General features: G+C 48.0%; 1 protein-coding gene across 1 annotated transcript in view; it reads left to right on the top strand.

Annotated features, from left to right (window-relative positions):
• The first annotated feature begins 4,525 nt into the window (after positions 1-4,525).
• Positions 4,526-5,314, top strand: part of TSC22D3 (TSC22 domain family member 3) — a 74,550-nt gene continuing 73,761 nt past the window's right edge. Inside the window, exon 1 of the mRNA XM_045298593.1 lies at positions 4,526-4,611. The gene's annotated coding sequence lies outside the window, so the exon portion shown is untranslated. The remainder of the gene's footprint in view (positions 4,612-5,314) is intronic.

Below are 5,314 nucleotides of genomic sequence, written 5' to 3'. Positions count from 1 at the left end.
CCTTCCAGATTCCTCACCCCTCAGATCTAAATATTGGTCTGAGAGGCTGAAAAAGGAGGAAAAGTAAAACTGAAGTGGATTTGAAGTCTTTAGTGACAGACAAGTTCATATCAAACATAGAGGGGGGAAAAAGAAGGAAAATTCAAACAACATATTGCTTGGGGTGAATCTGCTGCACAAGACCTCCTCAATGTATTAAAGAGCAAGGATGTCACTTTAAGGACTAAAATGAGCGTGGCCCAAGCCATGATCTTTTCAATCACTTCATATGCATGTGAAAGTCAGATAATGAATAAGGAAAACTGAAGAAGAGTTGAGGCATTAGACTCACAGTGCTGGTGAAGAATATTGAAAGTACCAGGGACTGCCAAAAGAACAAACAAATCTGTCTCGGAAGAAGTACAGCCAGGGTGCTCCTTGGAAGCACGGGTGGCGAGACTCCATCTCAAGTCCTCAGGAGAGACCAATACCTAGAAAAGGACATCCATGCTTTGTCAAATGAAAGGGCAACAGGAAAAAAAAAGGAAGACTGTCAAGGACATGGACTGACACAGTTAGCTGCAGCAAGGGGCTCAAACATTAACAGCACTTGTGAGGATGATGCAGGTGCAAATCCTGCTTTGTTTTGTTGCAGGTAATGTAGATAGGCTTTGTAACTGATCGCTGACACCTGAAATAACAATAATGAGCTACAAATGATTTTTGCTCTACTGGGGCCTCTGGGTTGGATGTTGGACTATGAACTACAAGGTCTATGGTTCAAACTCAGCAGCTGCTCCTTAGGGAAAACATGGGGCTTTCTATTCCCGTAAGGATGTATAGTCTTGAAAACCCCTGGGGGAAGCTCTACTCTGTCTTTTTTCCCTCCCTGTAACAGATGCACAATTTTATTTATTTACTTTTCAATAAGTTTAAATTCTTCCGGGGCACGGCGTCACACGGATTCTGTATCCAATGGCCTTAGCAGGCAGGTTGCTCCGGAATTCTGCCCGAAACACGCCACTGTTTGGCTTTGGGCGCGAGTAACCTTGCCCCGGCTGACTCTGGTTTTGTTCGGTTTGCCGCCAGGGGTCCGTGTCAGTCTGCTTTGTACACATCAGCACATCTCTTGCCTAAATACAAGTCCGTTTCATCTCGGGCGAAAACACCTTCTACTTTAGGAAGAGTCGTGTGCTCCCCCGGGTTCTGGAAACCCGTGTACAGCCAGCAGAAATGCCCTTGGACAACACAGCCTTCCAGACGTACTTGCCGTTTCAAAGTCCGGTTCCCGGCAGGCTTCCACGTGGCAGATAAAGAAAGGAAAACCGCTCTACTCTGTCTTCGAGGGCCACTATGAGTCGGAATCGAAGTGGTGGCAGTGAGTTCTGGGGGCTAAATTGACAACAGTAACACAGAAGATTCAATAGGAACCGTCGAGGGCAGTGAGTTTAATTCAATAAGGTTGTAGCAACTAAGAACAAAAGCGTGAGGTTGCAAAACTTGAAGCACATAATTGATCTCAAGGAATCATACATGCAACCACTGGTGAACTACTGGTGTATGCTATGCTGTTGATACGCTCACCAACAATAAATTGATAACATTTTAAAAATAATCAGTCGTTATAATACCAAATATATTAGATTTATCCATTTCCTTCTTGGTCGCTCACAGTGCAAATGAAGTCTTTTTAAATATACTTGTCAGTTTGTATTTGTTTTGTTGGGTTTGGTTTTGCGTACGCAATCTTCTTAAAGCAGATGATATGTTTTGTAAATATCTGATGAATCCATTACAAAAAGTCAGCTGATGATTATAGGCAGAAGCTTGAAGTCAGAAAGTTGTGGGTCCACGCCTGACGTCTGTCACTTACTAGCTGTATGACCCTGAGAGCTTCTTTGAACTTTGCTCCAGGTCTAGCCCATCACGAGAGTCCTAATACCTACCACATCTGGTTGTTGTGGGGATTAATGTGATCATATACGTAAAGTGCCTGGCCCGGCTCAGGGACTCCCAAATGACACCCAGTCTGCTTTTCTTCACCATTGCTAAGTGCATGGCAAACTTGTGAAGTGGGGATATTTCTTCAATAGTTCACACAAGGGCCTGCGAGACCCGTCCTCAAATACCTTCCCAGCCTCAACTCTGCACTCCATCTCTATGTGTTCTCTAGTAGTTAGGAACTGACAAGTCCTCACCACCCTGCCCCTCGTCTTTCTCCTTAGATGGTCCTTCCCTCTTTCCAAAGCTAATCCTTCCACATGTCCCTACTACGTGTGTGAGTGTGAAAGAGCGCACATGTATACACACACACACACACACACACACACAAAGGCATCTTCCCTCGATGATCACTTGATATATTTTTTTACCTCTTTAAATTATCTGTTGCTCCAGCTGGGCCATGAGGTCTTTGGGGGCTAGGTCTGTGTTCCATTTAACTCTGAATTCCCACTAGCACTGTAACTGGCACAGTACAAAATATAAAGTAAGTGCCTGTTGAATGACTCCCTCTGAGAATGAGGCACGCCTTATATCCCCTTTCTGCTCCACCCAGAAAGACGCCAGCTCTGTCTAGAAGTGGGGCCTCCCTCTGCTCTCTGGGTTTATGCAAGAACGTTTGGCTGCTTGGAATCTCTCCATCCAACACAAAGCAAAGCAGCAAAGCAAGGTTCCATAGAGGGGGCCAAGGAGGCCCTGCCCAGCCAGAGGTATGCTATATGTCAATACAAGCTGAACTTTTATGCAAATACCAGCCAGCTTGCTGAACTCTATCTCGGAACTATCTAGATTTTTCCGTATCTAAATTATATTTGCTCTTGATCCGTCTGGATATAGTATGCAAAGCGGCGCTGACTTATTAACAATGCTGTTTGCAACCAAGGACTACAACAAGAGAAATGTCAAGGGGACAAAATCTTGAGTTGAATGGTGCCAAATGCCAAGACGGAAATATTGCAACCAAGGGCTCTGTCCCAAGGTTATACATGACGATAAGAGGCCACAGGAAAGCATGAAAGCCAAAGGTCCCAGGAGTCTTCAAAAGACACCGGAAACATCTATGTCTTGCATATATTCTGCTATCTTGGCGTCTAAGAGAAAATATTTTTATACAAGAAGAAAATCACAAAGGCTTTAATTAAAAAACAATTCGCTGGGCTATAAGTCTGCACAATGCATATGAAACTTCATATTCTACTACCTCTTTTGGCTCTTACCCAGGAATACAATATTGTGAAGAAGATGAAGGAGGAGGAGAGAGAAGACCCAGCAGAAAAGAAAAAGAAACCAACACTCCTATAGGACTGGCCCTTGAGAGGACAAATAGAGGATACTCAGTAGTCTGCTGTGCCCAGAGCGGCTAACTAAGTTCTGCGGGTCTGATCAGGGGGCCCTAAAGCCTCTCTCATCTCTCATATTGGGATCTTGTGAAAAGCCAGGGACATAGCTTGTTTCAGTTTTCTACCCACGACAAGCAGAGTGCTGCCCACCTCCATTTCTGCAAATTGTGGAATCCCATATAAGACTCACAGGGCCCTGGGGACAGAAATGTTCACCTTGCTCCTAATCGGCAGTACTGACTCTTGTAGCACTTTGGAGGGCATTTCCGATCGGTGGTGGTGATGGGTGGTCGTGTGCCCTCAAGTTGACGCTGACTCTTAGCAACCCTAGAGGACACTGTAGCACCGTCCCTGTGGGTTTCTGAGTCTGTAAGCCTTTAGGGAAGCAGACAGCCACATCTTTCTCCTGAAGAGCAGCTGGTGGGTTCCAACCACCAAACTCTCCCTCGGCAACCAAGTGTCCTAATCCCTAGCGGGGTCACCAAAACTTCAAATCTCCCTACTATTGAGTTGATTTCCGTGGCCGGCCGCTCCCGGTCGGTTCAAACCCACCAGCCGATCCGTGGGAGAAAGATGAGTTTTTCTGCTCCCATAAGTCTTAAAGTCTCAGAAATCCCAAAAGGGTCAGATCTAGTCTGTCCTGGGGACTCAACCGTGCTTTTGGCTTAATCTCAGAGAAGTGGAGGGAGCTCCATAGAAAGAAGATGGTTCCAGCCCTGATTGCAACACAAGCCAACAGCTCAGGCCATAGAACCCTCCTCTCACAAGCAAGACAAATTCCACGAGGGGGGCCCAGGAATGTCTCTCAGCCTTCTAAACTCGGTAATGCACTCAGACAGTCAATTCTCGGTGTCTGGAACACAAGGGGGCAGTGTATACTGCTGCATTTCAAAATCACGGGCCGGTGGATTCAGCCAAGGAAAATAGGGGTGAGGACGGCAGACTAAAAGCACAATCTTCTTGAGTTTGTGTGAAAAACTGAACACAGGAACTATTTTAAAATTTCCAGGCACCTATGTTACTTATTCCTTCACCTACAAAGTATTTCAAGTTGCTAAGAACAGAAGGCCACCACTTATCCAGCGGGCACATCCCTACGTCTCACACACTGGGGGTTTGACCCCAGACACCAACCTGCCGCGCGCGCCTTAGATCCACTCACTCACCCTACCTCAGCGGTAGGGAAGCACTCTCTCCTGAGAGAACAGAACTTTCCAACCCCAAGTTCTAACTCCTTTCCTCCAGCACCCCTCGGGCACGGGACTATCTAATCACCCCATCTCTTGAAAGGGTAAAGACCAAGATCACCTAAAGGGTTGGGGCTGAGGGAAGAAGGTAAAAAGGGGGGGGCAGTGAAGTGAAGTGAATTGAATTGAGCAGAAAGTTGGTCGGCAAAAGAGAAAGAAACGAGGGGACCTAAAACTGAGGAAAGTGACAAGGATGGTGGGCTGGGGGCAGGGGGTGGAGAAAAGTGGCCAAGGAAACAGAAGAAATGAGGGGAACTAACTGAGGGAAGGGGGAGTCGGGAAAGAGGGAGAGAGCGAAAGGCGGGAGAAGAGAGAGGAATTGGGGGAAGGGGGAAAGGAGAGAAGAAATGGGAAGGGAGGAGGCGCGGGACTCGAACACGTGAAGGGGTGGCGCCTAAGCCCTAGTGGGGAGGCAACCTGCTGGAGGAGCGGGCTTTGCAGAGAAGCCGGGTCAGAGATCTCTTGAGGCAGTACGCGAAAGAGGAGCGAGAGGGCAAGTGTCGGAAAAAAACCCCAGTGGGGCGGTGGGGGGGGCAGGCGGGATCCGTAGCGGAGCGAGCGGACGGGAAGCCTAGGGCGGCGGGAGCGTGCTGAGAAGTTTGACGGAGGGCGCCGTGACGGGGTACTCGTGCGAGTTGCGTGGGCCCTCGCGGGGTCCCCCCTGAACACGGACTCGTAGGGGTGGGAGGTGGCGCCGCGGAAGGCTGAGCCCAGACGGGCTCCCCAGGGCGGCGGATCTCCTGTCAG

Source organism: Echinops telfairi, unplaced genomic scaffold (genome assembly GCF_000313985.2).
Source record: "Echinops telfairi isolate 266 unplaced genomic scaffold, ASM31398v2 ScPeMD7_7427;HRSCAF=8465, whole genome shotgun sequence".
In the NCBI taxonomy this organism is placed as follows: Eukaryota; Metazoa; Chordata; class Mammalia; order Afrosoricida; family Tenrecidae; genus Echinops; species Echinops telfairi.
This window is presented reverse-complemented; position numbering and strand designations above follow the sequence as displayed.